The sequence below is a fragment of the Gavialis gangeticus genome, unplaced genomic scaffold, assembly GCF_001723915.1.
Source record: "Gavialis gangeticus isolate Ggan-Ray unplaced genomic scaffold, GavGan_comp1, whole genome shotgun sequence".
Classification (NCBI taxonomy): Eukaryota; Metazoa; Chordata; order Crocodylia; family Gavialidae; genus Gavialis; species Gavialis gangeticus.
This window is the reverse complement of record NW_017729032.1, coordinates 2545854-2564576: the sequence shown is the minus strand read 5'-3', so window position 1 is coordinate 2564576 and position 18723 is coordinate 2545854. Positions and strand designations below refer to the sequence as shown.

Below are 18723 nucleotides of genomic sequence, written 5' to 3'. Positions count from 1 at the left end.
CCCATCAAGCCGTTCATGCAAGTACAGTTTACTATGTCCTTATAGACACTGTCCTATACATAAACATGGTGATCATGCTGTAATGGTCCCACTGGGATGCAGATGCCCCTACCTGGGTTCGTTCAATCCCACCTCCATTCTGCCTTGACTCACAGCAGAATTACACCAGCTGTGAGCACCATAGAGGGTGGGGAGGAGAATGAAATTGCCCAGAGCAGTCTGGAGGTGGGATGCCGAGGCCCACAGCCCCCCTCCAGTGGGGTGCATGAGACAGGCTACTGGTGTGTGCCCTCCGTCCATGGTGGCCTCAGAGACCCTTCCCAGGGGACAGAGATAGGGATGGGGACCGCTGTCATGGAGGAGAAGGGGGAGAGACAGCAAAGAGGCACAGGGAGGGATGAGAGGGATGGACAAGACAAAGGGAGGGACTCTTTGTTAATCTCAAGTCTCTGCCTTAGTATTCTCCTTCCACCTTGATGACTTCTGATGACTCTTCCTCCTTTGCTATCTCCGGTTGGGTGTCTCTCTGTGGTCACATGTCCACGTGGCCTTCTGGGCTTTCTCCTAATTTGGTCTGTTCCCCCAAAACCAGGACTTAGCTCCCCAGCTCTCTGAGGCCTTGTTGCTGGTGTCACTTATCTCATGTTATGGGACAGTATGGTACATACTTCCTTTGGTTTCCAGGCTGTTTCTGAGACTATGTGCCCTTGTTGTGTTAGACAACATGTCTGCCTTGAAGGCTGTGATCTGATGTTATGGCATGCCCTCCTTGAATTCCCAGGCCTTGTGCTAGACAGCCCGTCTACTTTTAGGGCCATGAGAAGCTGTGTGTGTATCTCCCAAGATCTTTAGAAATCCAATTAACCCCTGCTGCCTATCTTGACCCCTTATAACGCATATAGCTATACCTTTAAGCCAATTCTCAAAAAACAGGCCTTTAAATACCGTTTCTAAGCCAACAAGTGACAACGTGGGCAAGTAGGCTGGGCACCGGACTTTCTCTTGCTGCAAATATGAGTATAATGGGACACTCCTCTCTCCTGAGACCTCTAGGCATCACAGTAAGACAAATAAGAGAAGAGAGGCAATTTGCAAAATTTCAATCTGGATCCGAGTTTGGGTTTTGAAGCACTCTCAAGGATCAGAGCTAGAGCTGGAGTTTGGGGCTGAGTCTAGTTCCACCCACGCACAATAATATTTGACTATGCTGCTTTCTTTCTAATTGTTTCATTATTAACTCTCTTAACGAACCACTAGGAGTAGCCAAGTGTATTTGGCTGCATGCAGAGTCCTGAAAGAAGGTTATGTAGTGAAGTAACAGCAAACCGCTCAGTATGCTTGTTATGAGTAAGACGAGCCATTAATCCCCTCCCTAACAGGCACATGCAGAGACGGAAACAAGCTAGAGACCTCCCTGAACTCAGGGCCTCATGGGAACTCGATGCAGAAAGACACTTGAAACACAAGTGTTGAGAGGTCCATGCAGCAGCCTTGCCCAAGCCAGTCCCAACACCCATCCAGTCAGAAAAACAAAGGTCCATTGTGAATGGATGTCACACATCTAGGCTGATGCACAAGAGCCATTGGGCTCTCCTTGACATCATGAAATACACACTAGAGCACTGGTTCTCAAAGGTTTTCGAGGCAAAGCACCCCTCAATTAACGCAAAACACCCCTGGATAGATTCGGGGCACCTCTCTGAGAATGCCAGCTCTTAACTTCCACTCATTTTTTGCAAAATTCTGCAATTTTTTTGTTGCAAAGCACTCAGAAAGCCCCAACTGGAGAGAATGTTTTTAACACTTTGGGTTCTCTTTGGAAGCTCTGGGTTTCTCTCTTGAATCGGTTTGCACACCGAACAGGGCTAACGTTTCATGGCACCCCACAGCTCCCTTGAAAGGATCCCGAGGTACCCTAGTTGAGTCACTACATTAGACAATGATAACATTTGCAAGCAGCTCACTGTGATGTATGGGAAAATGCTGGTTTACTCCTGCAAGATGGACTGTAGGGACAGTGGCCACGGCTGCGTCTTGTGTTCTCTTCCCCGGTTGGTGGCATGAGGAGGTAAAGGAGACTGAGAAACAGACCAAAAGACTTTTGTATCACTTTTTGTCTTTGAGCTGCCTCCTGCTTACTGTATTTGCTTACATCAAACATGCACCCTTAAAAAAAATACAGCTGCTGAAAATTGGGGTGTGCATTATAAGCAAGGAACTATAGTAGCAGCAGTTTCTGCTGTTCAAGCTTCTGCCTGGTGAATGCAAAAGTAACTCTGCACACAATCGTCAAGAAGCACGAGCAACCTTGGCTCCCTCCCTGTGGCTATTCAGTTACTTATTCCAAGGAAAGATCTTTTTTTCCTTCATTCTGCCTTTCAAAAATAAGGTGTGTATTTATTCTGGGGTGTGTTGTATGACAGAATATGGTAGGCCCTTATGTTGCCCTCCTTGCCATACTTCCTAAGTATAATCATTAACCCTTATAATGCTACTCCCAATCTGCTGATGGAAGAACAGAATAGACTGGTTTTCCCAATGTCACTGATAACCTGTGACTCAGGCGAGAAGTAAATGCAAATCTCCTGCACCCCAGGTTCAGAGCCTTTTTTACCAAGCCATCCTTCTTACCTATCAACCCATGGAGAACACCTAGGCAGGGACATACTAAGACCTGTTACAAGCAGATGCAACTCAGCTGCAAAAAATAATCACTCCTGGGGTAAGTTGAGGTGATTCCACTGCTCCCAGGGCATTGCATCCATTTATACCAGGTCCAAATTTGCCTCAGAGAACATCTCTGCCTTACACCAGGAAGCTCAGTTTGGCTTCTTAATTTTCAAAGAATCTTGCAGGAATAGGTCGGCATCTACTTCAGATCAAATGTGATTCAGATGCTGCTTCAGATCAAATTTGATTCAAGCAATTTGGATTTAGAGATGGTCATTCTTTGATAGCACTGGTGAAACACAAGTCTCTCGTTCTGCTGCAAGTTAAGACCTAAGTTCTGTCCCCAACTGTGCCTTCGTCATGTCCTTTCTTTTTTTCTCAGTAAGACCTACAGGAGCTCAAATAAAAGTGGAATTTGGACTGAACCAATGCTAGTTACTGCCTGGCGTGAGGAGATATGGTACCAAGTTATCTAGCCAAGAGCTGATAAGTTAAACATCAGCAAATCCTAAGACCAGGTGGTATTTGTGAAATATTTGAATGTGCTTATGGGAATTTAAGGTTGAATCTGCTGTTGGTAACTGATTTACAGTTTTACTTTATTCCCACAATATATTCTGTGCTGGCCAGCGTGGCAGCACTCTTACCTATGCCACTGTACCTAACCTAGACTGTAACTGCTGGAGGCTGCACGTGAGAGAGGAACCGTGGAAAAACCCTGGTCCTCCCCAGTTCACTCTCCCTTTCAGCGTGCCCCTGTGTGATACAGGTGACTGGGCAAAAAGGACCTATGGTCTGACCCATTAAATGACAGTTCTTATGTTCATTGTGCTTAGGCATCTTGTTCTACTATCCTTGGAGAGAATACGGCCAGGAGTAACAAGGACAGGATGTCAAGATCCTGGCATCCATCGATCAACCAGAAGAATTTGTTATCGCTGTAAATCAGTTACCAACAGCAGATTCAATAACATGAAGTCCAACTTAAATTCCCATAAGCACATCCAGATATCTTACAGTATTAACTTATGAATCCTGAAGGAGCTAAAACCACCATAATGGGTGCATCTACATGTGCAGATTTACTGCACAGTAACTGAAATGACTGCACAGAATGGGTGAACGTCTACACGTGTATGCCCATACTGTGCAGTAAATATGGTGACTTATGCCAACTTGAGCATAAATTTGACAGCTGCATGATGCAGGTATCAAATTTACACCCAATTAGTTGCTGCACAGTAATGCACATGTAGATGCCTTACTGCACAGTAACCCAGGGGGCCTCCCTGCTGGGTCTGCCCAGCCACTAGGGGACCGGCCTGAGCCCAGCCCCAGGGCTCCTGGCTGGCCGCCTCTCCTACATTTAATTTGGGACGAAAGTTAGTCCCAAATGCTGGCAGCTAACTCTGGCTTCATTCAAATTGAGACTAAAGTTAGTCTTAAGTGCTGGCAGCCATACGGCTGGAGACTGGAGCTCCCCCTTGTGGCCACAGCGTAACATTGCAGGCCGCTTTGACCTGTGACTAAATTTAGTCTCAGGTCATCTGCATGTGTAGACACTGGCCTATTTCCCACTTACTGTGCAGTAATTTACTGTGCAGTAAATTTAAGGTGGCATAAATGCACAGGTAGACATGCTCAGTCTGTAATCTCTTAGCAACATCAAAAAATGACAGCGCTCAATGCTAGCAAATGCTGCACCTTATCTAACTAAAACGTTCCTGCTGCTCTCAGGATTGAGCTTCGTTTAGTAATCAATAAGCGTCTTGAAACAATCATTAACAAGAAACTTTCTAAAAACAACTCAAACAATAAGATGTGACCCAGCATACCAGCACCATGTTTATAGATAAAACCATGCTTCTCAAACGTAGTCAAATTCTACAAAATAGTAGGTAAATAAGACCCAGGTGATACAAGTTAGTTAGGTTTTGACAGAGTTTATCAAAAGTTAGGCTTTGACTGCATGAAACCAAGAGGTCATGAAACGAGAGGTAAAGAACCAGTAGGGATTAGAAGCTGGCTAAGACACAGAAAACAATCTCCAGCTTAGTCAAATATTATTAGTGAGATGCTGCGAGATTCCATAAGGACTGGTGGTGTTTAATCTATTGAGATCTGGAAAAGACGCAGAACAGGGGATGTAGCACAAACCACCAATGAGATGGCACTCATTTAGGAGCCAGAGAGAAAGAATGTGAGGAACCCCACAGGGACCTAACAAAGCTTGGTGAATGGAGAGCATGATGGCTGATGAAAGTCACCGTTGACAGATGTGAGGCTGTGAATACTGGAAAGACCAGTTTTTCTCTCCTCCCAACTTGAAATCCCAATGCTCAGTGGAAACGGGGATAATATTAAAAAGCATTTGCATGAACACGGGCTCAAATTGTTAAAGGCGTTTGCTTGAGTTGTGTGCATGTGCAGTCAGATTCCAGCTTCCATAAACATCTGTAAGATCCACCGCATTGTCAATCCCCCCTGCATTCAAAAACCACGAGTCAGATCCCCAAAACTGTGAGACTGGCTTAAACATTGTGCGATTTTGAAAAGTACCATAGTTACACATGTGCCACATGCACCTTTTCACCCCAAATCATCCCTGCACATCTTAAGCGGGGAAGCTGATTTTCTTCACTGGAATAGAAGCATGGAGGAGTAGAATGGCTGCTGCTTCCCTCCAGGCCAGCAAGCAGCAAGGGCTAAGTCTACTTGTATACCCTTCACAGATGATGCTAAATTGCTAGTAGTTGCTTTTGGTTGAGCAACTAAAAACTGCTGCCAATTTGGCAGTGGCTGTGAAAAGCTAACACTGACTTTTGCCTGAAAGAGCCATTGAGTTGTCTGAAGGCAAGGAGGCTTCTGCGTGCAGTTGGACATGACTCTGAAACAATCTTTTTTCCTACACAAAACAAGATACGTACCTTGTTTTGGGGTGTGTGATATGCAAAAAGATACGGTAATAAATGTGAGGCTCTTTAGTACCATTTACACAGCGTTTAGATGTCTGAGTTGCTAAATGGGATCCCACTCCACTCCTTGCCATTAAGCCACCTTGATTCCTTATGTGCCTCCATCTTTGCCTTAAAAGGTCCCAAATCCTCAGTCAGAGAGAAAAAACAATCATTCAACTATTTGGTACGGTGGTCAAGTAGACTGTTGGTACCCATCTTTTGCCCAGTACCTTTGTGGTAAAGCAGGAGAGGTGGATTTTACCTTCACTTTATGCTCATGGAGTTTGAATCCGTAGACCTACTTCCCAGAACAGAGACCTAAGCATTAAGCTATGACGTGGGCACAGCTGAGGGCATCGTCTCTCCTTCCTTTTGAACCCGCAGTATTGGATGGCAAGGAGTACATGAGTCAAAGACACCAAAGGAGAGCAAGAAAGTATGCATGTGTCTCCGTAGCCTAGTGAGATGGGCATTACCCTGGCCTAAAGGTTGTTTGTGCCAGAAAGCTTGCAAAGAATAAATTTTCCAACTATTTAGCTGGTCTAATACAAGATATCACATTTACCCAAAAACCTTGTTGGCCTAAAGGTACAGCAGGCACTTTAGTGGTGGAATAGTGTTGCTTTCTTTAGCCTTAGGGGGATGACACTATGGAGCTGGAATAGGCCTAAGCACTGGGAAAGTTATGCCATAAACCACAAGTGTTGCAAGCTTCAATCAGGATTTACCAGCACCAAAATTCACACAATAGACATTTAGAAAAATGGATGAACTTATGATCACCCAATGCAAATGTCTCATCTGTGCCAAGAGTATGCTCTCTGCCCGCACATGCTGCGCCGCCAGTCGATAAAGGAACAGAAACCACACCACATGACTTATCTGGTCAATCAAAACTGGGGCATCACGTCTTGAATTGCAGACCTTTCGACTGCGTCAATCCACACCGTACTCCCAGACATCCTCTGCCTCCGACTGTCAGAAGGAGACGGAGACATGCAGTTTAGATCCAGGTCTAAATCCAAACTTCCCTGCGGCACAGGCCATTCAGGCGCAGGGTTTCAACCTGGGGTCTAACATACGCATTGTTTAATAAAACCCAAATCACATCTCCCCTCGCCAGATGGGCCCGAACAGCTGAAAACAATCAGTCGGGAATATTGCCATTTTAATTAGTTCAGTGTGAAACCGCATCCTCCCGCACATTTCCCACCTACTGGAATCTCCATCTTGCCCGATGTACCACACGTAGCCAGATCGCCACTCCCAGACCCACCTCTCCCTGGCCCACCCTGCCTTGGTGCAAACCCCTTTGCTGATGAGGGTGGAAACATGCAGGACCCTGCAAATATTACAAGCCTACTTGTAACCCACCCCCGTACCTGAGGCCCTGCATGAACTGCATTATCAATCTGGCCATCACTGATGCAGGAGCTCACACGGGACCCTTAGATAATAGATTACAGTCAAAGAAATGTACTTTTAAATGTTTTTAAGATGTCTGGCACGTTTGTAAGAGGTGAGGAAAGTGCGTAAGGGAAAAAAATACCCGAAGCCATGAGGGCCTCCTAGGGATTTCTCAGTCTCTTTGTACAGCTTTCCCCCCACCTGAACCCTGCCGATCATCTCCGTACGAGGGGCTTGTGGCAGAAGTATCCCTAGAGCAAAGCAGACTTTCAGCTAGCTGATGGCAGCAAGGCACGCAGGTAACGTGGCCTTCATCACACATGGCTTGAATTACTATCGGTAATAAAACCATTCATCAGCAGCCTCACCCCCGAAGATGGAGACAGTCGTTGCTCCTGAGGACTGAGTGATTGAAAAAAAATGAGCAGTTTGCTGCTGTCTCTCCGTCTCTTTTTTTTTTCCTCCCGGTTCACCTCCGCAGCCCCGGCTCGAGGTCTCGCTGTAAAACGAGAGGTCAGCTGTTCCCAGCTCAGTTCCCCAAAATGATCGCGAACGATTCACCGCTAATGTTAATCCGTACGGCTCTGCTCCACAGGGGCCCCTCCGGCATGAGGACTGAATTATCTCTTGGCATTGCACAGTTTAATCACCCTGCCTCCGAGCAGGGTGGAAGTGCCCCATCCGTGACCCTCCTGGGCTGGGGCTGAGCAAAGTCCAAACCCAGCAAATTGCTTTTTTTGGGGGGGTTTTTTTCCTCCTTGACCTTTTGCTTTCCCTGCCCTCTCTGCTTTACTACGTGCAGCCACCTACCGTGTTGTGGCTGGTGGGGGCTGCTGAGCGGTGACATGAACTTCCCTCCCCTCTCTCTTCAAAGGTCAATGTAGGACCATCCCTACACATCCCTTCCCGGTTCCCCAGCTGCCCAGAAAACAGGAGAGGTTTCCTTAAAATGGAGTCTGGCATAAGATCTCATTGTCGGACAACAAGGACACCGATCCCGTCCCCAAAGAAAGACGCCCATCAGCCAGGGTGGACACTGGATTAGGCCCTTTGGGCCCATCCTGGCAGGGTGTTGGGTGCCATTACTCTCCCTAAAATTAATTTAAAGCTTTTTGAACCAGTCAAGTTCTGGTTGCACAGCAAGGTCAAGACAACACAGGCTAGACTCAGCTCTCAGACGCTCATAGGGCTCCTCGGGATTGACAGGGCGAGCAGAATTTGGCCTGGGCTCCGAGGAAGGACTTGCTGTAAATTCAGGCTGGGTACTTCACCTGGCATTGCAGCTGCCAAAACGGTGCCAAAGCTCAGTTCTCTGTCATCCCGACAAACCAGCCAACCTGCCCCTACTATGCATTTCCAAGCAGTTTCTCCCATCGCTTTGCCCAGCTCCCCCCCCCCGTACACACATGCTCCTTTCCTTTTCTTCCTCTTTCCAAACATGAATCCACCAGTAAATCTGGGGATTTTCTTCTCACTTCCAGTGACAGAGCTTTTGGGCCCATGTTTGGGCCTGTTTGAAGAGAAACCCCTTTGAAGCACCATGCAGCCCACCACCCGCTCTTCCCAGGCATCCATCTCAGAGGGGCCTGGGGCTGTTCCTGGGAAGTCAATGTGCTCGATCCATCAGGGCTGGAGAGGAATAAGATATTTCCACAGACATTTTGCCTGGATGATTGTGAAAAGTTGTATTTCCTTGCATCGTGCCTTGCTTTCTCTCTGAGTCATCACGATAATAACAATAACACACTTCGCTCCCCGACCCATCCTCCCTGCCGCTACTCTGGGCTTGCCGAAAAAGGGCAATGCATCCCGAGCCCAGAGACCACAATGAACGTTTCAGTCCTTCACTCGCTGCCTTGCAGAAGGATTTACATGTGCCTGTAACTTGGGAGCGATTCTAGGTATCATAAGGCCAGAGTCTCATCTCGGGACGTTTCACGGAGATCAGGGAAGCGGCGGACGTCTAAATCCACCGGGGAACTTACAGAACGAGTTACCTTTCGTGCAGATATTTAATGATGGACTAATTTGCCTCTCAGGTTTGTAACGATGGCCTGATTTGCCCCTCATTCACATCGCTGTCACTCCAATGGAGTACGAACACACGCTGCTGTACACTAAATATCAGTGCATCAGACTTCTAACTACTGTGCATCGCGATCCTCTTCGGCCGGGGGTCTCAGGCTCATTTACCTCATCGGAGAAGCTGGCCCAGCAAAGTTAAACTACTATAAAATCTGTTCCGGCGAGACCAAGGCCAGGTCCGCTGCTTCTGATTTACACCCGCGTAAAGCGGTGGCTGGCTCAGCCCTGCCGTCTGACAGTAATCGCTGGATGATTACTATGATTGTAGCACCAGAGTATCCGGTGCAGTTTATGTGCTTTGCGCTTCCCGCCCAAGCGCAGGGAGCACCTTCGGAGCCAACCCCTGCAGTGCTCTGGCTTTAAAAAGAAAAGAGGCAAGAGCAATCGAGGAAGGACACTAAATGCCAGAGATTCCTCAGCTCCTACTTAGCAGGAAGTCTGCAAAGGGAGCTGCTTTGCAGCGTCAGGTTCAGACCCCGAAGGGAAGCAAGCCGGGGGGGGCTGCTACCAAGAACCCCCTGCAACAGCTTCCCCCAGGGGCTGGCAGGGGCAGAAGCAGTCCTGATGAATGCCAGCAAGAGGGGGAGAGTAGGGAGGATGCAATGCTCTCTGGGTCAGGGCCAGAGCTGAAGGTCTGCGTCTCTACGGAGTTAGGGATGTGGCCTGTGCTCCTTGCCCTGGGGCAGCTAAGGGGTGTTTAACATGAAAACGCCGCCCAGATGAACAGCCCGGTAATTTCTTTCTTTCCCCACTTTTGAGTTTCGTGGATACCTCCCCGCACACCCACACTGGCGTCTTTCTATCATCAGCCTAGCACGTCCCGTATCATCACACTTCACAGGTCTCATAACCCATCGGGCCAAATCCAGGCCTCCCTTAACCTGGTGTAGATCCACACTAATGCTAGTGACTGCAACAGCAAAGCCCTGACCCCCTGGCAAGGAGTGCGGTACATATATCAGCCAGCCAGCCAGCCAGCCAGGCGGCCTGCTCCAGCTTGATGATTTGTGGATTTGTGATTGCTTCAGGCACATTTTTGACCCCCGTCGTGGAAAATATATCGCACATCTAGATTTGCAGTAAATTTTCCCCCAGCAGGTAACAAATAACTAGTGGAGTTGGGGGGGAGAGATATATCACCTGCATTTCTTCACCATGATTTCATTGCTCTGCCTGTTTAATGCCAGCTTCCACAGTTGCCGGCGTAAGGCGCTCTGAGCAATGTGTTTGGGGCATCAGGAAGCCGTGCTGAGGATTTGACAGGTGGCGTCCAAGGCTTTGAAGCAATGCTCCAGCTCCCAGAGGAAATCAGCTATTGGAAGCGGTGCCTTGTGGATGACTCACAAAGCCGCCGTCCTGCCACTTGTGGCCACTCCAGGATCTGTGCCACTTTTCCTAGCAGACTTTTGCTGCCGTGAACACCCTGGCAAAAGCTCAAGCATGGTAGCTACAGTGCACTCGCCCCACCTAGCGCTGCCCTTGGCAGGTGAGGTTGGACACGTTACCCCTCACTTCCTATCCTGAACTCTTCCGCACGACTTGTAGGCACTCCCGCATTCCTGTCCGGCTGCGTTATGCCTCTCGAGCGTGCATTCCACTTGGGCCACGGAGTATTTCCTCTCTGAAGCAATCCGCTTGCTAAGCAGAGGTCAGCATTTGAAACAAGATCCCCCCAAACTTAAGAACTGCCCAGCGCCTGGGAGCGCCCTACAGAATTACAGCAGGTTTCGCCCCGCCGCCTTTACGCCTCGCACGAAAACACAGAAGGACGAGACTTCGTAAGCTCGATTCAGCAGTAGTTTTACCCCAGAGCAGCTATATGGACGTCAGCAGAGTTGCTTTGCTGTCCCTGAGACCTGCATCCAGCTCTCACTTTCTCTTCAGTTACCCACCCCTTAGAAAAATAATGCCTTGAAAAATCAAGGTTTTAGACTTTTTTTTTTAAGCCAGCTTTTGCCCCTGGTGGATTCATAACATTGAATTGTTCTGGTCCCCTTATGCTGCGTTGTGTGCATTTGGCCAGAGGGTAAAAAAAAAAAAAAGTAGTAGCTTATCACCGGATGATGTTACCTTTCAACTCTTCCTGCTCTGGCCTCAAGCAGAAACTCCCCTCCTTGTCCAGTTATGACCTTACTTGTCCCTCGTGGAGTATTGTTGCCAATCCACAGTCAAGACAAAAACAACCAGATGTCGATGCAAGAGATGAACATTCTGTTCCAAAGCTCTTTTTTATTACTATGATTATTATATTATAAACTACTGAAATTTATGGTTAGGATCTGGCATGTGGTATCTGTGCACTTGGTCCCGCGCCCTTCCTTCTCTGTTAAAAGGCTGAGATAGAGTCTCAGAAGGAGAAAAGAAAAAAAAAATCTCACGTTGCCAACTCGCAGATTATAAGGCCGAGCCTGCTTCCCTTGAAATCAATGGCAAAAGCCCCGCCGACTTCAATGGAAGCAGAAGCAAGCCATGCAGATCAGCATTTGCATTTCAAAGCAACCCAGCAATCATGTAACTTGTTGTTTCCAGTGGAAACAATTATCTCTGGAGCAGAAGAAATCTCTGCCTGGAATCCGGGACGTTTCCTAGTATTTTGGGTCTTCGTACACATACGAGCCCTCCCCGCATGACTGTATGCGCTTAAGTCTCAGCTTTGGCGAGAAGGCACAAGGGTGGAGCTCCCTCTACCAGGCATCTTGCTCACTTCCAAAACGCGGGGTAATTGCCTTGCCAGGCTTTCCCCACCCCGCCTCGCTTTTGCTTGCACAGCTCATTGGAAAGGCACAGCTGAGCAGCATGGCTTGCTGCACTTCTGCCCAGGGCAGCCATCAGAGGACACACACATGCACATGCACACAATATTGGGGGGGGGTCAGGGGTCAGGGATGATCTTGTGCCATTCACTGTGGACAGACTTTAGTGGCACCAGCACCTGAGCCCAGATCTTCTGGTTCTTGCAGCACTTCCCTAAGTTCAAGTGCGCTGGATGCACAGTTAAGCAGTTCTGGTTGGCAGCAGTGCACATGCAGAATCATAGAAAATGAGGGCTGGAAGGGTCCTCAAGAGATCATTCAGCCCAACCCTCTGCTCAAAGCAGGACCATCCCCAACTACATCATCCCAGCCAAGGCTTTGCCTAGCCGGTCCTTAAAAACCTCCAAGGATGGAGCTTCCACCACCTCTCTGGATATGTCCTTGCTCATTCATGACAATGGGCCAGGTCCTTTCCTCAAGCTCTTCACCCAGAAGTGGGGCTCTGCTCTCAACTCTTTCCTGCTTCTCTGTGGTAGGCACCAGCTTTTGAAGGGTGCAGGACTCTTGCAGCTAGGTGGAAGGATCTAACCACGCAGATCAAGCCAGCGGGCGCTGGGGACTCTGCCAAGAGCTGCAAATTGCACAGATCTCTAGGGATTCCCCCGCATTAGAGTTAAACCCTGCCCCACTGGTGAACCGTCCAAGAGCAGGGAAACCCTTGCTGAGTTTTCTCCTCCCTCCCGTTCTACCAGGGAAAGGGCAATTTGGCCCATACTAGGGATCTCCAGAGCACTTCACTGATCTGCACCACCCTCCACAGAGGGAGGCAGCTATCGCTGCCAGTATTTTATTGGCAGGACAAACAAGAGCAGGTTTAAGCGGTAACCCCAAAGCCGAGCCAGAGATAGGACCAGAAGTCCCTCTAGGAAAGACGTGTTTCAGGAACTGCTCCAGATCAAGGCTTGTATTTGATATAGAGAGGAGTCCAAACCAAAGCCTGAGATCCCAAACCCCCTGAGCTTTGTGGCTGGGGCTTGCTGCCAACCCTAATTAGCAGCACAAATACACAATCACTGCACACATCAATCACGAGACTCTTGGCCCTGCCCTACCATGAACTGCCCCCTTGGTCTCAGGTCTGATATATGAGACGTGCACCTGTCTTGGAGATGTTTTTCTTGTATAAACCGGTGGCTTTAAACCACCCCTGCCTACCTTGCTCTCCATAATTGCTCACACACTCTCTCTCTTTCTGCTGTGCCTTGTCCAAGCCAGGTATTAGGCTCCAGCACAAACCACTCATCAAAAATGCAACACAAAGTGGAAGTGACCCCTGACACCAGCTTAAAATCAGACTAGATGAGCCTAAAACCAGGAAACTGCTTCCCCCCCAACACCCTCTCCCAGCCCCCGGCCCCCTTAGCATGTAACAAATGAAAAACATTTGGTTGCTATTACTGGTGATTATGATAAGCTATGCTAAAATATGGAGTGGGGGAATTTATCTTTATTTCCTGGGATAACCTTGATGAAAAATGCACTTCTCCGTCTTGATTTTCAATCACTTTAATGAATGCTGTCAGGCATTTATCTTTATTTGGCCTGGTGCTGGGTAACCGATCCGGGGCGGGGGCTGGGTGGAGGCAGCATTGGAGATTTGAATCTTATGCAGATAAGTTTATTAGCTGCTCTCAGATCGGTACCGGTGGAGCACAGTGAATGACGCGGCCCGTCAGTAATCTCATCGTACGCCTTCGGGGAGGAGACACACACTCCATCGCGGCGTGACCCGCGGCAAATGGTTTACGTCAGTTTTCATTACCGTTACAGCCTCCCTCTAATCATCCGGGGCCAAAGCCCAGGGGGTGGGTGTTTCCACAGCCGTCTGTGCTGGTCAGCTTCTAAATGAACATTAGTACTTGGAAAAGAAACAAGGGGAGAACAAACATCTCCTCTTTCCTCCCCTGGCCCTCCCTCCTGTAGGTGAAACTAAAATAATATTTAATTAAGAGGCCTTTTTTTTTTTTTTTTTTTTGGTGCATCTACAGAGATCTCAGAGGCTGGGGGAGGCGCGTGACTTGGCCAACAGATCCGGGCAAGTGCTCAGATTTTGTTTGAAGTGTTGTGTTACTCTTGCAAATAGGTGCCGTAGCTGCTATGAGGCCTTGCTAGTGAACCTCAGTCTCGGTGTACTATGTTGACCTACGAACCCAAGGAAAACCTGCTACGGCGCCAGCCGTGGAAAAAGACAGCCATGAAAAGTCAGCTTGAAAGAAGTCTTAGCAAAGAGAGAGTACCAGTGCCTCTCATCTGATCTGTTATAGCACGATCAGCATCAAAGGGAATAGGACTGGGACCATACAGAGGGCAGGCAATAGAAATATTTTTTGTCTGAATCGTAGTTTCTTAACTTATCGGGGCCCCAGCTGATGCTAATTGGCATTGCCGGAGCAAAGCCAACATGGCTATGTTGATTTTTATCAGCAGAGGATCAGGCCAAGAGCTCTAGATACGATGCGGATGAAAGACACAACACCCAACAATAATGATTATTACTCTGAACCAACCGTGTCAGCTTAGCTGGTCTGCAAAGCAACTCTCGCTATTCATGCTACATAAGTTTTGTGCGTGAAGAAGGAGATGAGGGCACGTCCCAACGGACCAGAGCAGAGCCCCACAGAAGAACAGCTCTGTTCAGTAAATTTTTTCCTTTTTTCCCCCTGTTCAGCTTCTTTCAGACACTTCGCTGAAACAGGTTGCAAATTATAAATCACTCAGGCAAGCTCCCTGCCTCCTCCTGTGCATACCCCGCTGGATACAGTGCTCCAGAAACCCGCTCCATTTTCTATTGTGTTTTTTTTTCCTTTAAAAAAAAAAAAACCCACTACTCACACAGTACAGCTCAATTTAACAGATGTTTGCTCATTTACGACAAAGTCCTGGATACAAGATGGGGCAACTTGTCTGGTTCTCAAACAAAAGCCACTATATGATATAGTTACAAAATCCCACACAGGCGCTAGGAGGAGGAAACAGAAAAATAACAAGAGGTGAGACACGACAAAGGCGACTTACTGTTACTGAATTATTTTGCAGAACATGTTGTAAATTATCTACATGCTGTGTCCCCCTAAATTGATCTAAAATCATTTTTTGACACATAAATCCCCCCCCCCCGTGCATAAAAGACATTTTAGTTCTGGTTGTAGATTTGGGTTTTGTCCTTGGTAGATGTGGGCACTCTCTGTGCTGCTGCTTCATATTTTGATGGGCATGACTAGTGTGCAAAAGGTGATCAGTGATACCTATTCACATACGTATCACTTTTCACCAGTAGACCCCAAAGTGCTGCACAGAGGAGATTAGAGTCAAAATCCCCAGTTAACAGCTACAGGCATCTGACCCAGGGCAAGGTGACGTTTAAAATCACCCAGCGCAAGAGCTGTGTCCAGGCCAATGCTCAACCATGTGGCACTCCCTAGAAAGAGGTACAATTTTGGTCCCATGGTTGGAGCAGCGCTCTAAAGCAGAAGCACACACACTTTCCTTTCTCAAACTCAGTCAGGCAGAAAGAAGAGGGCTGATTTCTCTGTATAGCAAAAGCAGCTCTTGTGAGGCAAAGTGGATTGTCTGGATCTTGTACAGACTAAGTCAAAGGTCCACCAGAGCCTGCTGGTCCATTGGGTTAAGACACATACATTTCTGGACTCAAGCGCCTACACAGGAGCTATGGGACTGGCTTTACATCCAGCTGGCTTTCACTCCTCACCCTGAATGGCCAGGTACTCATTTACAGCTCGTTCAACTGGGGACAAGCTCCAGTACCAATCTGAAATGAGCCTTTCCTCTCATGCTATAGCAGGAGGCCTTCAACTCTCTGCCAGCATGGCCCAGCATGGCAGAATCCAGTTACCCCATCACTAGGTTTCAGACCTGACCGAGAGGGAACGATTTGCAAGAACTGAGGAAGAGTCTAGTCCCCACCATCACTCAAACCAGACTCTCTGTTGAGCCTGACACCACCTCTCTTGGTATTTTGGGGGGTCTGGATACTTGGCCATGAGATCACTAGAGGCAATTGCATTGGGTCACTGGCAAAGCAGCAACCTTAAATGACAGCTTCTTACCAAACCCCTGAGTGGACAGAGAATACAACCAGGCAAAGAATATTTTAATTGAACCTCTGGATGTCAACCATACCCCTCAGCTAGTGAGGTAAGTGTGTGTACTGCTTGATGACCATTAGCCCGGACAGCAATGGCATACTTGTACATCAAGATGAACAAACAGTAGACCTTAGAGTCCCTTTGTGCAGTGCACAGTTCTCCCTCCTGAAGCAAACAAGGGTTTTGAGTGCAATTCAGTCATCACCAAACCTGAGTTAGGGCCCAGTTTCACTCCTGTGGGCAGTCCCATTGGAGTCAGTTGAATGCTCCTCTTGGTTGCAACCCCATTAAAAGCAGGGGTGGTGGGCTGGCATGACCGAGAGCAAAATTAGGCTGTTAGCTGCTGCTGCTCACAGAATACAATGACGTACTTGAGAAGGGGGGAGAATGGTAAGTAACAAATCCCACCCTTTGGTCCAAAACCTTCTTTCAGTTGGACCCCACGTAACTTAATTCACTCACACAACCTCAGCTAATTTCCATGAGACTGTACATGTGGAAGCAAGCAAAGACTGTAGCCCATACTCTGCTGCTTAGGGAATTGAGAATGTAATGAATGTTCCTGTCGTGAGGACAAATATGTCCAGCGTAGATTAGAGGTGAGAGGTCAAGAAAGCAGCCGGCCGTTTTCCATCAGGAGTGCTGCTCTGGTTCCTGTTAACATTATATGGAGCCAAATTCAACCCTGGTGCAACTCAGCTAGAGCCGGTAGCATTCCACCAAGAGGGAATTTAACCTGTTGCTCGGAAAGGAACCCAGTGATGATCTCTGGACTATATGTCGGCGCGGTGCACCAGAAAGGCTATTATGCACCTCATGGGAAGCTGAATTTGCTGACAGGCTTCTTTAAAAAGATAAAGTAGAGCAATGTAACATGAAAATGTCTTGCTCTTCATATCAGGATCTCTCCACTGAATACCAGAACTCCACGCACCATATATTAGCATCGCAGGCACAGGGAAAGCAGCACCAGAGGTGCAAAGCTTCTGCATGGGAGGGCACGCATTATCTTTGCTGTTGCTTAACGGCTGTAATTGGCTATGATATGCATGCACATGGAGTTGCACACGTGCTTTTATATATTTGCCATACTAACGCCTCCCAGAAATTGAGTGCAGTACCTGGAGCAGAGAACTCCTGTGCTCTTTGGACTGAGAAGTGACTAAACTTTTGATACAGTGACTTGAAACTTCCTGTTCACCCAAACCTCCTCCCCTCTTACTGATGTGAAGCTATTTTATATTTAAGCTCGTGGCTTTGCTCTATCTATGCATCTGGGCACTTTTAAGGGACTGGACAGCATGCCAGGTGCCAGTTGCGTGCGTGGGTAGCTCTAGGGTTTTGAAAAGCAGGGTGTAAATGGTGTGGCACTTGATCACATATAACACAACACCTATTTTTCTCCAGTTAAAGAGAAACTTGAAGTTTTACTAATAAGCTAGGGGGCTATGACTGTATTATTCAATTTAAGATCAAAGCCAGAACAAGTATAACTATTGAAATGTGCACTAATTTTCTAAATAATATATTACATTAAAAAAGCACAAGCTAGGCAAAAAATGGTCAAAAGATATTGTTTCATTAGTCCTGTAGTTATTATAGTTAAATGTACATCTCTTACTCAGATGCATAAGACAAATCTAGTCTTCTTGAGCATTTTGATTGTGCCTCCCATACTTCAGTGTCAGTCATTTCCACAAATAGGTTGATATGACCACACTTGAGTTCAGGTTTTTAGTTAGAGCTAAAAACAGTCTGCAGGGCTGTGAAATAGGAGAGCGATATTACCAGGAATGGCTAACAGGCAGCAAATTTGCAGAAGAAAGAATAGTTTGAATAGTAGAATGAGACCATTAAAAAAAGAGAGGGTCATTAACAACTCTGGAGTGAGGAGAGATTAGCAGGAATCAGATCATTAGGATTATAGTGAGTCATTAAGTCAGTCAAGTCCCTCACTGCTGCCTGAATAGAAATGCCACTGCCACTCCCAGGCAGTTGACTTTAGAGCAAGAATCAAAACTGGGATGCAAAAGCACCACTGCACCTCCCTTGGATCCACTCCTAGTCATGTATCTAGGGGTGAGTGACTGGCACACCAGTCCTGGACACCCAATTAGATGGGCTCAAGAATGGCAACTGCTGCTGCTGCCAGCCAAACTGCCATACCTGCAGCTGCCCCCACTGCCCCCACCCTTGCTGCAACCCAAGGTGCAGAGCCTGGTTGTTATGCCTTTGCCATGTGCCTCCACAGGATTCATCACTGGCAATCCCTTGCAGTTAAGGATGATTGTCTTCCATTTATTGCCTTATCTGTGGGTCCAAAGTTGTCTGAGAAGGCCGATCTGGGATCAAAAGGTTGTATTGCAACTCGGGCACATGTTTCAGAGGTGCTGGAGGACTGGAAGAGGGCCAACGTGGCTCCCATCTTCAAAAAAGGGAGGAAAGAGGACCCGGGGAACTACAGGCCAGTCAGCCTTACCTCGATCCTGGGCAAGCTGTTCGAGAAAATTATTCTGGCACGCATCCAGGAGGGGCCAGCAGGGAACGGCATGCTCAGGGGCAACCAGCACGGGTTCATCAGCGGCAGGTCCTGTCAGACCAACCTGGTGGCCTTTTACGACCAGGTCACTAAATCATTGGATGCAGGGGTGGCAGTGGATATAGTTTTCCTAGACTTCAGGAAGG

General features: G+C 47.7%; 1 long non-coding RNA gene across 1 annotated transcript in view; it reads right to left on the bottom strand.

The window, feature by feature from the left end:
• Nucleotides 1-15084: 15084 nt before the first annotated feature.
• The window catches only part of LOC109302636, a 7611-nt gene continuing 3972 nt past the window's right edge, over nucleotides 15085-18723 (bottom strand). The window contains exons 2-3 of the long non-coding RNA XR_002098876.1: nucleotides 15581-15588; nucleotides 15085-15095 (exon numbers count right to left, since the gene is read on the bottom strand). This is a non-coding gene — a long non-coding RNA (uncharacterized LOC109302636). The remainder of the gene's footprint in view (nucleotides 15096-15580; nucleotides 15589-18723) is intronic.